Consider the following 20,393-nt stretch of genomic DNA (forward strand, 5'->3'; position numbering starts at 1 on the left):
TGCAATCGTCATTTTTTCACAATAATACTAGTGTTTCATTCAAAAGTACAACTTGTCCCGTTAAAAATATGACAACATTGACAGAAAAATAAAAGAGTTATGCCTCGGAAAAAGGTAAGGAAAAAACGAAAATGAAAAATCGCTCTGGGGTAAAAGGGTTAAAGATAAGTTGAAGAAATAAACTAAAAAATAACCTGGTATATCTGATACATTCTCACAATGTAAATCACGAGGTGTAGGAGCTTTGGTTCCCGGACAGGTCTTGCAATAGTCCTTGGAGCCATTTGTGAAAAATTTGAAACAGGAAATGGTGAGATGGGTTATGTTTGGGTTTTTTTTATGGACAGAAAGCAAATTTCAATTGGCTTTATTTAAATTCTAAACATATCCAAGAGACAAAAAATCAGTAAAAAACGCATATAACAAAAAAGGAAACAATGCAGGTTAACTAAGGTGCTGAATTGATGCAGGAATTTTGCATCAAAAACTCAAACACCAATCATGGGAACGTAGCCTTAAGGGTACCTTGCACACTACGACATCGCAAGCAGATGCCGCGATGCCGAGCGCGATAGTCCCCGCCCCAGCGCAGCAATCTTGTGATTGCTGCCGTAGCGAACATTATCACTACGCCAGCTTCACATGCACTTACCTGCCCTGTGACGTCGCTCTGGCCGACGAACCACCTTCTTCCTAAGGGGGCGGGTCGTGCGGAGTCACAGCGACATCACACGGCAGGCGGCCAATAGGAGCGGAGGAGCGGAGATGAACGGGATGTAAACATCCCACCCACCTCCTTCCTTCCGCATAGCGGCCGGGACACAGGTAAGGTGATGTTCCTCGCTCCTACGGCCTCACACACAGCGATGTGTTCTGCCTGCTGGAACGAGGAACAACATCGTACTGTCGCTGCTGTGAAATTATGGAAATGTTGGACCCTACGAGCTTTTGCGCTCGTTAATCGTTTGTAAAAGGATTCACATACTGCGATGTCGACAGCGACGCCGGTTGTGCGTCACTTTCGAATTGACCCCACCTGCGATGTCGTAGTGTGCAAAGTACCCCTTATAGCTGCTAAGTGAGGCAATATCAAGTTCTTAGAGTAACTTCTTTGAAACTCAAGTTCTGTATCTACTAAACTACATTTTTTAAGGGTGCCATTTAATTAAATTAGATCTACTCTCTAATTATACTATGGAAATTGCATTGCTTCCCAATGATACCGTCTGCAATGTGACTCAATGTCAAGCACTCCTGCCTTTGTAGTATCTCTTATGGAAGCTTTTTTTAAGAAACATCCTTGAAGCCACTAAACTCATATGAGACAGTGATAATTATAGCCTTAAAGAAAACCGCTCACCAAGTTCTCCTCTCATTCCTCTCCTCTATTACATAGTAACTCGTGAACTCAATTACAGGAAACGGATACAGAAAAGCAGGTAGCACAGAATAAGACAAGCGGATCCATCAGCATAAAGGACTAGATTGTGCACACTGTTACGATCAAAGAGGCCGGTTTTGTCCTTTAACTGGATATATAGTGCATCAGGTAGGATCAGGAAATAAGGAGCCATTAAGGAACTTCAGTATCAGTACATAGTCTCTGAATTTATTGTAGGTTCAAATTTTTACAGTTACATGGGCTGGAAAAAAAAATACTTGAGTCCATCTAATTCAATCTTTCTTCACCTTTATACATTCTTTGCCACAATTATTTTTACTGAGGAAATTAGTCCTTTTTTAAAGGCTTTTATAGTGTCTGCCATTAGTAGGGTATTCCATAGTATGACTGCTCTAAGGATATATGCCTACGATGAGAACCCACTGCGTGGAAGCGGCAGGTCCTGACGTACGGGGGGGTGTTATGATCCGGAACCATGGAAGACCACCATAAATCATTGGTAAAAGGTGACAAGAGCATTGGCAACTAATCTGGCCGCCATCCCCTTACTAACCATCACAACTAGAAGTAGCCGAGGGGTGAACTAACATCCTGTGCACCACGAACCCAGCCGGAGAACTAGCTATCCTAAAGGAAGGAAAGATGAATAATTCTCTGCCTCAGAAAATAGAAAAAGAATAGCAAGCCCCCCACATTCAAAGACAGCGGTGATATAGGAAAACACAATACACAGATAGATGATAGGATTAGCAAAAGGTGAGGCCCTACTGACCAGATAGGACAGGATAGGAAAGGGACTGATGGTGGCCAGAGAAAAACCCTGCAAAAATCCAAAAACCTGATAGTACAAAAAGCCCTCAGATCGCTAGATCTGAACTCCGTCCTATACCAGGCGCTCTTGTCATACCAATGAACAGAAAGCAGGAACCATTAGAAATTCAAGAAGCAACAAACACATGGACTAATAGGAGCAATACTCCAAACATAGCTGCAGGGAGCTTCCCAGCTAAGCAACTGAGAGGGAAGATCCCTGCATGCAAATAAACTGACAAGAACCACAGTAAATAACAAATTCAGATAAGAGCAAAAAGAACCAAAGAACAAATAAAGAGCCAAGCACTTATCTGGGGTAGATGTGGTCTGGAGCAGGATGAAGCAGGCTGGTGAAAAAAGAACAACTGACATCCGGCATAGCCTGCTAGCAGACCAGGGTATAAATAGGCAGAGAGTTAGCAATGGAAACACCCATTGCTCTCAACACATCTGGTCTCTGTCCAAACCATTCCTGGCCACAAGAGGGAGCCTCACAGCAGCAAAAGCATAACTGATATTCACAACAGGGGGGGTTAGAGTCTCCTCTCCTCCGCAGGAGAACACAGGAGACCACAGTTGCTCATGCTCACAATCGAGGTTAGGGGCGCTGCAGTCTCTCTCTTCAGTTCTCCCTATAGAGAACGCTTGCAACTCTGCAGTAAAGAATTTACATGCTTGCGGCTCAGAAAGTCACACTACAGGTCAGTTTTCGCTGTGGGCTGTACATACACAGTAGGCATGGGAGTTCTGTACAATGCAGCGTTTTGGACGCAGCTAAAACACGCTGCATCCAAAACACTGTGAACCCTGATCGTGGGCACGCTGCCTAACATTAACAAATTCACCCCCAGCCTGGTTTTCACCTTCCTTACCAGGCCAATTTATTCAATTCTGACCAGTGTCACTTTATCATGTAATAACTCTGGGATATGTTGAAGTGTTCCAAAGATTAGATTGAGATTGTTTTTTCCATAACATATTGTACTTTATGTTAGTCGTATATTTAGGGTGAGATTTTTTTTGTTTATTTGTGAAAATATTGGAACTGTGGTGAAAATTTTGCAATTTTCAAAATTTAAATTTTTATGATTTAAACCCCTCCACCACCCGGTGAGTTCCCGTTTTTCATTTTCATTTTTTCTCCCCTTCTTCCAAGAGTTATAAATTTTGTACTTATCTGTCAATACGAGTGGCTGCTGATAAGTTAAGAACTGGATTGTCAAATTTAAAACGGGCCACTTCAGCACCAATGACTAGGAACGTCCTGGACGACCGAGAGTGGTTGTTGTTCCGGAGCTCATCGATGCTGTGCACAACCTCATAATGGAGAATCGACGAATTTCAGCTAAAGCAATAGCAGACATCATGGGGATTTCCCGTGAACATGTTTGTGTCATTATCCATGAACATTTGAACATGAGGAAGCGATCTGCAAAGTGGGTCCCCAAATGTTTGACAACAGATCAGCGAAGCATGCGAGTGAAATCTTCCCGGTCCATTTGTCAGCGTTTCTGGACTGATAAGAACTTCCTGGATCGACTGGTCACTATGGATGAGACCTGGATTTATTTGTTTGACCCTGAATTTATTTGTATGGACCAATTAATTGAAGGCAGCTCTGAAGGCCAAAAGGCTTGGCAAGTAGTGATGGGCGAACCCCCCAGATGTTCGTGTTCGGGAGCCTCGCCCGAACGTTTTGTAAAGTTCTAGTTTGGGTTCTGAGATAACGTGAACTTGCATCCAAACACCGAACTTGGACTTTACAGTTATGGGAGGGGACAGTTAGTTTGTAAGATATAGAATAAAGTTTATAATAAACATTGTCATTATACTTACAGGTCCCGCGACGCGTCCTGCAGACTCTGGCTCCCGGACGCTTCTGCTTCCGTGTCCAATCATTGCTGTGCCTCCGGGTAACCACCCCTGAATAAAGGACCTTCAATGACGTCATAGCCATGTGACCAGTCTGGTGTGAATGTTGTACAGACATTGGGATACAGACTGTTCACATGGCTATGACATCACGGAAGGTCCTGAAAGCCACGATGTAACAACTAACACCAGACTGGTCACATGTCTATGACGTCATGGAGGGTCTTGTAAGTCAGATGTAGCAGAGCTGAAGATGCTCGCCTGCCTTTGGACTATGTTCGAGGGGGTTTTTGAGTAATAAAGATAGAGTCCTAAATGTCTTCTGTTTTATTTCTAATAAAATATTTTTTTCTCTGTGTTGTAGTTTTATTTTACTGTTAAAATAACAGACAATCACAGATGCTGTCACAGAGTGGGTGTCTGTGATTGGATGCTGGAGTAACCTAAAACCAGCCCCTACATTCTAGCATCTAGAATGTATGGGCAGATTCCAGGTTACTCCAACAGCCAATCACAGACACCCATTCTGCGTGACAGTGTCTGTGTTTGGCTGTTGAGTCCATCACACATATAGTAGTGTAAAAATAAATAATAAAAAAATGACGTAGCGCTCTGCAGTATTTTTGATTCTCAGCGCAGATAAAGTGGACAGCTACGGGCTGCCACCCCTATCTGCCTGGTTTTACCTTGGCTGACAATCAAAATACAGAAAACCCATTAATTAAATGTGTGGGCTCCCGCCGTAGTTAGTTCGCCAGTCAGGTAAAGCCAGGCAGCTGGATGCTGGGATTCTCAGTGTGGTAAGGCCCAAGCGTTCTGGATCCTCCACGCTAAAAAAAACGCAGCCTGCAGCCGCCCCTGGAAATGGTGCATTGCTTCTTAGTGCCATTTCCAGGTGCTTTACCTGGCTCGTCCAGCTGCCCTGATGGCGGTGGCACGCTGGGTAAAAAAGGGGTTAATACCAGCTTTGTATTCTCAGCTGGTACTATGCCCGAAGTTCATGGTGTCACGCCAAATTAGACATGGCCACCATGAAGTTCTAGTAAACCGTAAAAAAAAACCAAAAAATACAACACATAGAAAAAAAAAAGTTTTATTAGAAATAAAACAAAAAATATTTTTAAATTTTTAAATATTTTTTTTACTGTCCCTGGACCCAAACTGTAACCCAAGCTTCCCAGGAAACCTCGTCTTTGGGATTGTGTGCATGAACACCATGCGTTTGGTACGGACCCCGAACTTCACAGTTCGGGTTTGCCCATCACCAGCAGCAGGCTGTCCAAAGGAATCTTCTTCCTGCAAGACCATGCCTCCACTCACACTGCACAAGTGACCACGGCAAAACTGGCAGAGCTGGGCTTCCAGCTGGTTGACCACCCACCTTATTCACCAGATCTAGCTCCCTATGAATATCATCTGTTTCCAAACCTGAAGAAACACTTCAAGGGTACCAAATTTCACACCATTTCTGATGCCATGGCTGCTACGGATGCCTGGTTTGAGGCACAACCAAAATCCTTCTTTGTGTTGGGCTTACAGAACTTGGAATACCGATGTAAGAAGTGCGTTGACATCAGTGGAGAGTATGTGAAATAAATGTAAAGTTTCAACATCCTATCTCGTTTCTTTCTCGTATAGCCATATAAGGGCTTGTTTTTTATCGGATGAGTTGTACTTTTGAATGACACTGTTCATTCTGCCCCATATTCTCCTGGAAAAAGGAAAAAAAATGTGCAGTGCAGTGAAATTGCAAGAAAAAAAAATGCAATTCCAAGATTCATTTTTTTTTTTTTACTTATCTTGTTCACTAAATGGTAAAACTGACCAGGCTGCATGATTCCCCAGGATATTATGAGTTTATAGATACCAAATATGTATTAGTTTATTGTTATTTAAGTGGTGAAAAAAAGATTCAGAAATGTATATAAAAAAAATTGCAGACATGTGCACAGGGCTGCCACTAGGAATTTCAGGGCCCCATACTGGCAAAAGTTCGGGGCCCCCTTGAGGCTCCACCCCAGCTCCGCCTCCAGCCCAGCTCCGCTTCCAGCCCAGCTCCGCTTCCAGCCCACGAATCTTCCATAGTTTCACCGCCACTCTTGGAAAAACTTCACTTCTGCACTACAGCCTCACCAATCACACATTAACCCTTTACATTGAACACCGTGTCACACACGCAGCCATCAGATTTTGTTTTGGCCAAAAGATTTTTTTAAGCCTGCCTCCACGACAAGGTGGACTTTTTTGGCCGAACCCTACTTTATTCTAACTTTTTCTTTTTTTTAAATCTAACTTCTTTGGTATATCTATTTTTTTTTCTTTAAGGGAATGTGTCCCATACAGTTTTTAAGGTAATTGAAACCAAATTGTGATAATGCTGACTTGTGGATTTAGACCTGACAACCCCTTCAAAGGGAATCTGTCACCAGGTTTTTAACACCTAATCTGAGTGCAGCATAACATAGCGGAAGAGATCCTGATTCCAGCAATTGTCACTTATTGGGCTGCTTAGAATAGTTTTGATAACATCACTGGTTAATCAGCAGGATAGTATCATTACAGGGCTACTCGTCATGCTGCAGGTAGTCCAGCATATTCATGAGCTCTGTATAATTGCTAGATCTCCAGCAGAGAAAACATTGATTTTATCACAATGAAAGCAAACAGCCCAGTAAGTGACACATCGCTGGAATCAAGGTATCTGTCTCTACATTATGCTGCTCTCAGATGGGGGAGCAAAACTCTGCTGACAGATTCACTTTAAGGCTTTTTCAGCAGATAGATAGATAGATAGATAGATAGATAGAATCATAGATAGATAGATATGTGGCGCCCCTGAGGCTTCAGTCGCCACAGGGTACTGCACCTCACTTAAGGTGCAGTACTCATCTTGGATCCAGAGGAGGTCGGTACCAGTTCCACAACACAAACTCATATACACAACCAGGTTGCCCTCCCCATTGGCGACCAGGCTAGGGTCGAGTCTTAAGGTAGCCACCAAACATGGGGGGCAGCCACCCACTAGTGGCAGGGAACCGGGGGAGGAGCAGCCACCAGGGGGAGTTAGGAGCTTACACAACAGTTAGAGTGTTCTCCAGCAGGAGAGAACAAGAGCGGGACCGGTGCAGTTCATGGTGCAGAGCTTTAGGGTGGAACAAACTTCACCTTGTATCACCAGAATCTGCAGGACAGGGGGATTGTATGTCCCTCTGGCCACCACGAGATCCCGGAGCACAGTTCCACATAGGGTCCGGAATCGTGATTACAGTCAAGCCCCACAGCAGCCCCGTGTCACCTACACATGGGACAGGAACTAACACTGCACAAACCGGGGCAGCTTCAGGCCATGGGGATCCATCTTTAAAGGCGCAAGAAGAAAGGGCCCATCGACCACCGTACCGGTTCTAACCTCCAACGGATCTGGGATCGGCTGGGGCCCATCACGGCTGGAACCACAGCAGCTGATTCAGCCTTTGGATTGCCGTCGCCCCGCGCTTCAGCGCCAACGGCCACTACTCTCCTCATCATCCTCCCCAGGGCCCCGCTCCACCTGTGGGGAGCTAAACCATCCTTGCTGCAACACCATCCGCCCCGGAGGACAGTGTCAGCAGCGGCGGCTAATCCCTGGCCACGTACCACAGGTGGCGTCACAAGACTATCATCCTCATCATTCCCCCACCATCATCCAAATCCCCTTTTACTGTACACCTTGAGGCTACAAAGCCGGGCAGGGACACCTGCAGGGACGCCAGAGGGACGGATGGACACAGGGACGGATGGACAGAGGGACGGATGGACAGAGGGAAGGATAGATGGTGGGGGGGAACCACAGCAGGTGGGTGGATCACAGCAGGTGGGGGGATCACAACAGGTGGGGATGGATCACAGCAGATGGGTGTGGATCACAGTAGGTGGGGGGGATTACAGCAGGTGGGGGGATCACAGCAGGCGGGGGGATCACAGCAGGTGGGAGATCACAGCAGGTGGGGATCACAGCAGGTGGGGGATCACAGCAGGTGGGGGGTCACAGCAGGTGGGGGGTCACAGCAGGTGGGGCGGGGGTCACAGCAGGTGGGGGGTCACAGCAGGTGGGGCGGGTCACAGCAGGTGGGGAGATCACAGCAGATGGAGGAAGGTGAGAGGTGGAGAGGGGGCAGAAGATGAGGAAGGGAGGCAGAAGATGAGGGAGGGGGGCAGCGTCTGATGGGGGAGGCAGTGGCAGATGGAGGGGACGCAGCAGATGTGTTCAGTGATACTGGATCAGTGGATCAGGGGCAGTGACTGCTGGGGCAATGGAGGCGACTGATTGGTGCGGGCTGGGGCAATGGCGGCGGCTGAAAGGAGACAGTGTCTGTAACTTACCGATCGCTCCCATCACCTTCCACAGACGCCGGAGTGAAGCTGGGGGGAGCGGTCTCTGGCCCCAGATCCACAGTGATTGGAGAGAGCGGTCACAAGGCCGGTCTCTCCAATCAGAGCTGGGGGCGGGTGAAACTGAGGTCACCCAGCTCCAGCCAATGATTGGTGCTACAGCTGCACTGAACATGGCTGAAACATTAAAATCCAGCCATTTTCAATCACTGAAATATTACAGTGGCTGTGATTGGCTGAGCGGCGTTCGTCAGCCAATCATAGCCTCTATAGGTCCGGGGAGGAGACATCACCCCTCCTGAGGTCAGGCAGAGGGCCCCTCCTCCCCGAATCTAAGATATTTGCAAAGCGATCGCAGCTACTGTGAAGCCCCGCATGTGCAGTGTCGGTGCATTACCTTCAGGGACTCCACTTGGATGGAACAGTCTGGCCTTTGTCACAGGTAGGAAATCTTCTATTTGTCGTGACGCCACTCTCAGAATTGCGGTCAGTGGGGACCGCCACTGCAGATTAAGGGATGCCTGGGGCTGATGGTGGGTGCAGTAGGGTGTAGTAGCCTCCTGAGAGTGAGGCAAGCCCCAGGGCCCTGTGTAGGTGTGTAGAACCACAAGGCGCAGAATAACTCCACACAAGCAGGATGTCTTTCAGGGGTTTTACTCACAGTTGATGGCAGGGTGAGTAACCCGGGCGTAGCTGGGATGAACCAGGCTGGAACCAGGTATCCTTCAGGCTGACTTATGATGGTGACTACCGACTCGCCTTCCTTAGCCCTTGGTGGTTTGGGGTAACCCCGACTTTTAGTCCCTATGGGGGTCACCCAGGGAAGTTGCTGAAGCCTCTCTCCCCTTCGTTTGGTTGCCGTTTGCTTGTCGCCTGGACCAGATCACTCCAGCTGCTTGCCTCCTGTGAACTATGGGCCCTAACTGTGGCTACATGGCTGCGGCTTTTGGGTGTTGTGGTGTGGGCTTTGAGGGCCCCACACCGGCAGGTTTAGCAAGGAAAGGTGGATCTATCCCCGCTCCGGGATCTGCCGCCCGTTTGGGCCTGGTACTCCCTAGCAGTCTCCTTACTCCCCACTCTGTGCTCTCTCTTTAGCTGGAGACGGGTTTCGGGTAGCACTCCTAGGTGACCGTTCTCCCCCGTCGGTAGCCACTGCGCGGGCGCTGTTAGACTGCAACAGCCCCAGGGGTCTGCTCTCCTCGGAGCTCCCTGGACTCTGCACTAAACCGGCTCACTGCTCCTCCTCTCCTGTTCTTGCCTACGCCACCTAGCAACCAGGCTCTCTTACCACACCCCTTGAGAGGAGATGGAGGCTTTTGGCCCCCTCCACTATTCCAGTGGAGGTGAAGGCTTTTCCCCCTCCTGGGATCCCCAGGGGTCCTCTCATAGGTACATGTGTGAGACCTGATCACTATGCGCCTGTGTAGTCACACCTCGGTCAGCCTTCTGGATTACCTGTATTGTACTGTCCCCAGCATGGGTGCAGTACTCAGTGGTGCCTGACCAGGTCAGGGGCGCCACATTCCCCCTTAGTTATCACCAGCACGTCCTCGGGCTGCAAGACAACATTTTAAAATGCATAAAACATTAAAACATGGTAAAACATTTTAAAACCACCAGGTACCATACATCACCACCCTCCACCCACAAGTCCGTTAACCCACCCAAAACCCTCTCACGTTGGCCGCGCCTTCAGCCACTTCTGGCAGGATGTAGAGGCGGCTTTCATGGTCTGGTGGTCTTCAGGGCATACCTGGCCTGGTGAAGCCGCGCCTTCAGCCACTTCTGGCAGGATCCAGAGGCGGCCTTCACAGTTGGTGCTGACCAGGTACCCTCTTTGTGGTGGAGAGCCAGGCCCCATAAACAGGCATGCTCTCTGGTCGCAGGTAAGCCAAGGCCCTATATACGGACGTGCTCCCTGGTTGCAGACGAGCCAAGCCCCTAAACAGGCTGACTCTGGTGGTGGTGGTGCCCTCTGGTGTAACTATTTACACTGCGAGAGTTTGTGGCTATAGCCAGTTCATAGCCTTAAGGTTCATTTCTCACATTAGTTTATGTGGGCACATCTCTTAAACTTTAAAACGTTGCAAAAACTTCAAAACTGGTAACTTGCTTTACTTTACATGAACTTTATGCAGACTCCTCCTCACCAGGGCTTGGGCCTGTAGGGCTGTGGCACCTGTTGGTTTCTCGATCTCTTTCTTCTTCCGTGTCTGTTTCTTTTTCTTTAGGACATGGTGTTACATCTAGCGCATACCAGCCTCTTTCGCCTTGATGCATGGTAAACTGCACTGTGTCTCCCATCCTTAGGTTTCTTCCAGGATGTCCTCTGGGCAAATGAGCTCTCACGTCTCTTCTGTTGACAAAAATGCCTTCTTTCATACCAGGTGCTACGATGAAGCCGTATCCTGATTTTAGGCTAAAATCTTCCACTACTCCTCGACAAAGGGGTCCTCTGACCTGGGCTTTGGCTCTTCTCAGGAACCGTTTCTCCTCTAGGTCTCTGGCCGTTATTTCATCTCTCTGCTCTGGGGACGGTGGTGCAGGGGAAGACTGGGTTCTGTTACGGCGCCGTGTCTTGCGGGCTGGATTCTGCGAGGTACAGCTTACAAGCTCCCAGGTGAGGCTTTTGGGTAGATCTTCTTCAGCAGACGGTGTTAGGTCTTCCTCGTCCCAGCGGGAATATGGCAACATCTCCGGCTCTGGGCATGGATCCACTGCTGGTGGCTCCTGAGTCAGCTCCTCAGCTTCCTGGCCTCCCCTCCCCCTTAGTGCTTCTGAGCACTCCTTTGGTGGCAGTGCTGGGGATGGACTTTCTTCAGCAGGCCCAGGCGGGGGACTCTTTGGCGTAGTTGCTGCAGGGGTTGCCGGAATCCTCTTGGGGGTGTGCGGAGGGAGCATGTACTGATCCACCATCTCCTGTGGGAACTTGGCCTCCATGTCAGCCTTCAGCTGCCAGTATGCGGGGTCCTCACCTACCAGGGACTTCCTAGCAGGGACCTCCTTGGACTGGGGAGCGGTGTCTGCTCTGGCCTTGCAGGCCAGGGAAAATGGTGATGCAATCTTATCTTGGCGGGCCGCGCCCGGCATGGCGGCGGCCTGGTCTTGGCGGGCCGCGCCCTGCATGGCGGCGGCCTGGATCGGCGTCGCTGTCGCGATGGGATCGGTGCAGGCTGGGCTGGGCGTCGCTGCAGCGATCGGAGCTTGGCGGGCCGCACCTGACGGGGCTGCGGCCTGGTTCAGCACCTCACTTGCGGCGCGGACGAGCGTTGCGGCTGCGGTGGGGTCTCGGCGGGCCGGGCCTAGCATGGCGGCGGCCTGGGTCAGCGTCACACCTGCGGCGCGGATGAGGGTCGCGGTGGCAGCCGGTTCTCTGCGGGCCGGACTGGGCGTCGCTGCAGGGACCGGGTCTTGGTGGGCCGAGCAGGGCATCGCTGCGGCGGCCTGAGCTTGGCGGGCTGCACCTGGCGTGGCTGCGGCCTGCTTCAGCGTCGCCGCGCCGGACGCCTCTTCAGGGACCGCGGACGTGGCAGCAGGGATCGGGGCACTCGCGCTGGCAGGGGCATCACTGGACTCACCCATCGGTGGCAGCATCGGGGTCTGAGTCGTCACCGCCCGGTCTGGCACTCGGCACGCGGCTCTCTCTTCATAGGCCTGAACCGCCGCGGTCATTCCCAGGAACTCCGCACGTCCCTCTCTGATCAGCCTTCCGACCCTGGCCTCCAGTTGATCGCAGAACTCGGCGAGCTCCCGACACCACCAGGCAGCGGAGCCTGGCTCTGGGTCTCTGCATTCAGACGCCATTTTCTCTAACAACAAGCTGCTGGCTTCTTTTCCGTTCCGCCGTCTCTGGACGCTTCCGCTCTCTTCACCAGCGAGGTCAGAACTCTGCAGGGGATCTATGGGTAGCCACACCTCTTCGTGGGCGGTAACTTCTCCCAGCGCGGGCTGCTGTTGTTTTTCAGCGCGCTTTTCATGGTGGCAATATGGCGGCGCTTCCAATTTTTCAAGCGGACCGCCCAGGCACATGGTCACCTGTCTGGACAGGTCTAGTCCTTATCCTGTTCGTGACGCCAGATGTGAAGCCCCGCATGTGCAGTGTCGGTGCATTACCTTCAGGGACTCCACTTGGATGGAACAGTCTGGTCTTTGTCACAGGTAGGAAATCTTCTATTTGTCGTGACGCCACTCTCAGAATTGCGGTCAGTGGGGACCGCCACTGCAGATTAAGGGATGCCTGGGGCTGATGGTGGGTGCAGTACGGTGTAGTAGCCTCCTGAGAGTGAGGCAAGCCCCAGGGCCCTGTGTAGGTGTGTAGAACCACAAGGCGCAGAATAACTCCACACAAGCAGGATGTCTTTCAGGGGTTTTACTCACAGTTGATGGCAGGGTGAGTAACCCGGGCGTAGCTGGGATGAACCAGGCTGGAACCAGGTATCCTTCAGGCTGACTTATGATGGTGACTACCGACTCGCCTTCCTTAGCCCTTGGTGGTTTGGGGTAACCCCGACTTTTAGTCCCTATGGGGGTCACCCAGGGAAGTTGCTGAAGCCTCTCTCCCCTTCGTTTGGTTGCCGTTTGCTTGTCGCCTGGACCAGATCACTCCAGCTGCTTGCCTCCTGTGAACTATGGGCCCTAACTGTGGCTACATGGCTGCGGCTTTTGGGTGTTGTGGTGTGGGCTTTGAGGGCCCCACACCGGCAGGTTTAGCAAGGAAAGGTGGATCTATCCCTGCTCCGGGATCTGCCGCCCGTTTGGGCCTGGTACTCCCTAGCAGTCTCCTTACTCCCCACTCTGTGCTCTCTCTTTAGCTGGAGACGGGTTTCGGGTAGCACTCCTAGGTGACCGTTCTCCCCCGTCGGTAGCCACTGCGCGGGCGCTGTTAGACTGCAACAGCCCCAGGGGTCTGCTCTCCTCGGAGCTCCCTGGACTCTGCACTAAACCGGCTCACTGCTCCTCCTCTCCTGTTCTTGCCTACGCCACCTAGCAACCAGGCTCTCTTACCACACCCCTTGAGAGGAGATGGAGGCTTTTGGCCCCCTCCACTATTCCAGTGGAGGTGAAGGCTTTTCCCCCTCCTGGGATCCCCAGGGGTCCTCTCATAGGTACATGTGTGAGACCTGATCACTATGCGCCTGTGTAGTCACACCTCGGTCAGCCTTCTGGATTACCTGTATTGTACTGTCCCCAGCATGGGTGCAGTACTCAGTGGTGCCTGACCAGGTCAGGGGCGCCACACTACCAGGGCCTCGATCCCGCCATGACGTACTGAGTATGTCATGGGTCCTTAAGTACCAGGGAGCTATGACGTACCCAGTACATCATAGGTCGCTAAGGGGTTAACACGTTTTCAGGCTCTAGGGGCCCGTTCCCGCTTGGGGCCCCTGTGCGACTGCAGGTGCTGTAAGTGCAACGTCCCCGTCCCCTGCCCCATGGGACCCGGTGAGCAGAGGAATGAAAGGGGAGGGGCCTGGGCTGTCAGTGTGTTCGGGCCCCCCCTCCTGCTCACTGCACGGCCAGCCCTGCAAAATGTACTGTGAACGCCCCCTGCCCTGGGGCCCAGTGAGCAGAGGAATGAAAGGGGAGTGGCCTGTCAGCGTGTCCGGGCCCCCCCCTCCTGCCTGCTGCTCACTGGGCCCAGTACAGGAGTTCCAGTAGTAATGCCCTGATGGCGGCCCTGCATGTGCATGTAAAAATGCAAGTTCACCTCGCAAGCCCGCATTAATGGGACAGCCGTGGCTTTGGACATACAGGTACCTCCAAGGTCATCAAAAGGTTTAAACCAGAGACTTATGTCACATAAAATAGTTAATAAATAACATTTACTACATGTCTACTTTACATTAGCACCATTTTTGAAACAATTTCTTTTGTTAGAATGGTTAAAAGTTTATCAGCAATTTTTCCAACACAATTTATAAAACCATTTGTGGTGGAAAACAACTATTTGGGTGCATAGCCAGGCTCAGAAGGGAAGAAGCGCCATTTTGGCTGGAATAGATTGTGGACACCATGTTGCATTTGAAGAAACCCCGAGATGCCAAAACAGCAGAAGCCCCCCACAAGTAACCCCATTTTGAATATTACACCTCTTAATTAATTAATTCATCTATGCTAGTGAGCATGTTTAACCCTCAGGCGATTCATACATTTTTTTTAACATTTGGCTGAGTAAATTAAAATGACAAGGTTTTCAACTAAAACAGGGGTGGGGAACCTTTTTACTGCCGGGGGCCATTTGGAATTTTCTACCAACCTTCGGGAGCCGAACCAAATTATCAACTTGAAAATTACCCGGCTATATTTGGTCAAACAATTAATTAAGTCACCCGTACTGTGGTGGCCAGAGCTGGTTCTCTTTGGTGCGGCTGTGATGTTCGGTGATATTGATCATCTTGTTTCTCACAACTTCTTTTTCAGGTTTGTCTTAGTCTGGAGATGCAGGGGGCATACACATCACAGGAGATGCTGGGGCGCATAAATTACAGGAGACACTGGGAGTACACATCACAGGAGGGGCTTGGGCATATACATCACAGGAGGGTCTGGGGCACATAGATTACAGGAGACACTGGGAGTACACGCCACAGGAGGGGCTGGGGCATAGACATCACAGGAGGGGCTGGGGCTTATACATCACAGAAGGGGCTGGGGCATATACATCACAGGAGGGGCTGGGGAATATACATTACAGGAGGGGCTGGGGCATGTACAACACAGGAGGGGTTGGTGCATGTACATGACAGGAGGGGCTGGGGCATGTACATCACAGGAGGGGCTGGGGCATGTACATCACAGGAGGGGCTGGGGCATACACATCACAGGAGGGGCTGGGGCATACATGTAAGAGTGTGGTCGCAACCCCAGAGAGAGAAGATGCCCCCCTGAAGACATCACATAGTTGTGAAGCTTTTTTTGAATATGTTGTATAGAGTTATTAATGTATTGTCACAATAATGTGTAGTTTTATGGGGTCACCACTAGATTTCACCCAAGAGTAGCACACTGACACTAGGAACAGGCATAGGTATGCAGATGAAGGTTAAATCTGCCTGGTAACAGACAGTTGGGATTTTGAAATTAGCCTATAGGGGAGAAGCTAGGGCATAGGTAGAGACTGTTTCTGTGGAAACGGGAGTTAGGGCCCAGCCTGGGTCGGAGTCAGTCCTCAGGCCTGTGGAGCAGCAAAGTCGCTGGCTATGTGGAACTTATAACAACGAAAGTGGAGATAAAGTTACAGTGGTGTGCAGATAGAGACGGTTGAAGTTAGTTAAGTTTGGGACACAAGACAGAGCAGGAGCAAGGGAACGAGAAAGAAACCAGAATGAAGGAAAGTGGGACACCTCTGATGATGGAGTAAAGAAGGAGACACAGGAGAGAGGGAGCCAAGAGAGACATAATTTGGACCACACTACTGAGTCCCTGAGGCTGGCACAGGATCCTGCAGCTGGAGGCCTGAGAAAGTCTGAGGAAAGATTGTGGCTTGCTGGGGAGCAGTGCGGCAAATAGGGGTAAGCCTTACGGGCACCTTTTTGGGACTGTGGGGTGGAGTAGTGTCCGAGGGCACTGTATCCAGAAGTTTATTTTGGTGGCGGCCTGAACTACGTGTATGAGGTCATGGTGACCGGTCTCAAAGCCTTTAACAATACACACATACCAGAGGTGAGAAAGACAGAAGTATGGAGCTAATATACAGCTGTAAGATGGACTTTAATAAAGAAAACCTGTTTAAGTTGCCTGGTTATCTTGGACGATTTCTTGTTGCTAAGGACGGTGCCGGTGATCAGGAGAGGACCAAAGTGCTGGAGAAACCAGGTATTTCCCTGTGGAATGATCCCCAGCTCTCCATATTCCCCTTACTGCTTGCTCCATGTGTTCCCATGTTTTCTGTGACGGTCACGGCTGGGGTGCGCTTGGTGCCCTCCGGGCACAGGACCATGACTACTGCTGAGGCGCTCCCTGCCCACCGTTACATACACATCACAGGAAGGGCTGGGGCATACATATCACAGGAAGGGCTGGGGCATATACATAACAGGAGGGGCTGGGGCATATACATCACAGGAGGGACTGGGGCATATACATCATAGGAGGGGCTGGGGCATATACATCACAGGAGGGGCTGGGGCATGTACATCACAGGAGGGGCATGTCCGGGCACAGGACCATGACTACTGCTGAGGCGCCCCCTGCCCACCGTTACAACTGGCGTAGTCGGCAGGATCAAATCATCATGCATAGAGACGGGGAAGAGACCCTGGCTGTAACTGATGGTGTAGTGCCTGAAGACATAGTGAAAGTGGCACTGAGAGCACCTGTGGATTTTGTGGACTGTGTTGTGCCTGAAGGACTACATAATGTGGCACTGACTGTGAAAGTGAATCCTATGAATTGTTCTGTGGTGTCTGAAGGACTGTGTATGGTGACACGGGTGGCACATGTGGGCTCAGAGGACTGTGCAGTGTCCGTCGAGCCCTGTGATGCAGCGGCCAGGAAAAACAAAGATGAAGGCTTCTGGAAGAGTGGGTGGCGCCAGGCTGAGAAAATAGCAGTGGCGGTGACCAGGAGGCTGGATCTGAGTTTTGCTGGCATGTGTTCTGTTGGCTGGCACCCTTAAGTCCAGGTGCTGCAGGACTAAACAGTTTGAAAGTTGATGTAACGTTGAAGGAACTGCACACAGGGGGGAGATGTATAGGAAGAAAGCATATGGACTCCCCTCCTGAGAACTTTACTACTGATTGTGTTTGAACTGTTGTTTTTTTTATTATTACTGGGACTTGGACAATATTCAACAAAGTCCAGGGTCCCTATTTAAAAGGGACCAGGGTGAAGACGCCTTCTGGGCAAGAAGAAGTTTTGGTAATGTTAAAGAGGATTGTGCCCAGGGAGAGGACTCAAACATGACTTGAGCCCCCTGCGATTCATGGTTTGCTATGTTTAAGAAAAGTACCAAGGGGGATATTGGACTGTTCCTTAGGACATTCCCCTGTGAGAAAAAGACTGTTCTTTAGATGGAGGAACATTGTGTGACTTTTGTTTTTATTTTTTTTTTCCTGATTTTTCTGTCCCTGGACAGTGGGACCAAAGGTGAACAATAGACTGAACTTTGTGTTTGTTCCGGGGTCGCTACCAAGAAAAGGACTTTACTAGTTATGCAAAATGTTCTGGTTATCTTATATATGTGTATTGTTTGTGTATGTGATGTCTTGCAGGTGTCCGCCATGCCGAGGACGGCTATGGTCAAAGAGGGGAGGTATGTAAGAAGGTGGTCGCAACCCCAGAGAGAGAAGATTCCCCCCTGAAGACATCACATAGTTGTGAAGCATTTATTGAATATGTTGTATAGAGTTATTAATGTATTGTCACAATAATGTGTAGTTTTATGGGGTCACCACTAGATGTCACCCAAGAGTAGCACACTAACACTAGGAACAGGCATAGGTATGCAGTTGAAGGTTAAATCTGCCTGGTAACAGACAGTTGGGATTTTGAAATTAGCCTATAGGGGAGAACCTAGGGCATAGGTAGAGACTGTTTCTGTGGAAACGGGAGTTAGGGCCCAGCCTGGGTCGGAGTCAGGCCTCAGGCCTGTGGAGCAGCAAAGTCGCTGGCTATGTGGAACTTATAACAAGGAAAGTGGAGATAAAGTTACAGTGGTGTGCAGATAGAGACGGTTGAAGTTAGTTAAGTTTGGGACACAAGACAGAGCAGGAGCAAGGGAACGAGAAAGAAACCAGAATGAAGGAAAGTGGGACACCTCTGATGATGGAGTAAAGAAGGAGACACAGGAGAGAGGGAGCTGCCAAGAGAGACATAATTTGGACCACACTACTGAGTCCCTGAGGCTGGCACAGGATCCTGCAGCTGGAGGCCTGAGGAAGTCTGAGGAAAGATTGTGGCTTGCTGGGGAGCAGTGCGGCAAATAGGGGTAAGCCTTACGGGTACCTTTTTGGGACTGTGGGGTGGAGTAGTGTCCGAGGGCACTGTATCCAGAAGTTCATTTTGGTGGCGGCCTGAACTACCTGTATGAGGTCATGGTGACCGGTCTCAAAGCATTTAACAATACACACATACCAGAGGTGAGAAAGACAGAAGTATGGAGCTAATATACAGCTGTAAGATGGACTTTAATAAAGAAAGCCTGTTTAAGTTGCCTGGTTATCTTGGACGATTTCTTGTTGCTAAGGACGGTGCCGGTGATCAGGAGAGGACCAAAGTGCTGGAGAAACCAGGTATTTCCCTGTGGAATGATCCCCAGCTCTCCATATTCCCCTTACTGCTTGCTCCATGTGCTCCCATGTTTTCTGTGACGGTCACGGCTGAGGTGCGCTTGGTGTCCTCCGGGCACAGGACCATGACTACTGCTGAGGCGCTCCCTGCCCACCGTTACATACACATCACAGGAAGGGCTGGGGCATACATATCACTGGAAGGGCTGGGGCATATACATAACAGGAGGGGCTGGGGCATATACATCACAGGAGGGACTGGGGCATATACATCATAGGAGGGGCTGGGGCATATACATCACAGGAGGGGCTGGGGCATGTACATCACAGGAGGGGCTGGGGCATGTACATCACAGGAGGGGCTGGGGCATGTACATTACAGGAGGGCTGAGGCATACACATCACAGGAGGGGCTACAGGAGAGGATGGAGCATCTACATCACAGGAGGGGCTACAGGAGAGGCTGGAGCATGTACATCACAGGAGGGTCTGGGGGCGTATACCTCACAGGAGATGCTGGGGCATATACATCACTAGGGGGGCATGGACAACTCTGGCGGTGGCCCAGACATGACTGGGGACAAGGACAGCACTGGCGGAGGCACTTACAGCACTAGGTGGCAGCACGGACAGCACTAGGTGGCAGTATGGACAGCACTAGGTGGCATCACTAGGGAGGCACAGACAGGACTGGGGGGAGCATAGACATCGTCAGGAGGGCACAGACTGCATTGGGGGGCATAGACAGCAGTGGGAGGGTACAGACAGCAGTGGCGAGTGCAGAGCACTGAGGGGTACACAGTACTGAGGTGTGACACACAGCACTGGGAAGCACGGACAGCATAAGGGGGCAAGGATAGCACTGACCATGGCATGGACAGCACTGGTGGCAGCATGGACAGCATTAAGTGGTGCGGACAGCACTGGGAGAGCATATACATCACCCAGGGGGGTACAGACAGAACTGGGGGGCACAGACAGCAGTGGTAGGTTACACAGCGCTGAGGGGGTACACAGCACTGGGGGGTACACACAGTACTAGGGGGTACACACACAGTAATAGGGGGTACACAGCACTGGGAGGTACACATTACTAGGGGAGTCACACACACACAGCACAGCACAGGTCCGGGAGGCTGGTAAATCTGCTGCAGCTCTTGTGTCACTTTATCACAGCTACTGCTTACCCCACTCACCAGAGCATGCTAGCACAGGCCGGGGTTAAGCCTAGAATGTATGGGCTGCAGTCAGCTCCTGGAAGGAGCCTGTACATTCTAGCGTTTAGTAAGGAGTCCGTTTAGAATGTACGGGCTGAAGTCAGGATCTGGATGGAGCCTGCACATTCTAGCATCTACCCACAGGGCATCAGGCAGTGGGATTTAAAGGGCCAGCATCTGGGAAAAGCGCTGCTGCCGCCAGAACACTGCGATCCCTGGGAATGTGCCCAGGGGCCGCATAAAAAGTTGTCACGGGCTGTATATGGCCCGCGGGCCGGAGGTTCCTCACCCCTGTACTAAAATATTGCTTTGGCCCCAAGTTTTTAATTTTAAAAAAGGTAATGGGAGAAAACGAACAATAAAATTTGTTACACAATTTCTTTTGAGTACACCAAAACTCCATTTGTGGTCGAAAACTATTTTTGAGGCACAATGCAAACCCAGAAGCAAAGGTGTGCCATAGTGTAGGTAGGTTTTTTGTATTGTAGA

The sequence above is a fragment of the Anomaloglossus baeobatrachus genome, chromosome 1 (genome assembly GCF_048569485.1).
Source record: "Anomaloglossus baeobatrachus isolate aAnoBae1 chromosome 1, aAnoBae1.hap1, whole genome shotgun sequence".
Lineage (NCBI taxonomy): Eukaryota > Metazoa > Chordata > Amphibia > Anura > Aromobatidae > Anomaloglossus > Anomaloglossus baeobatrachus.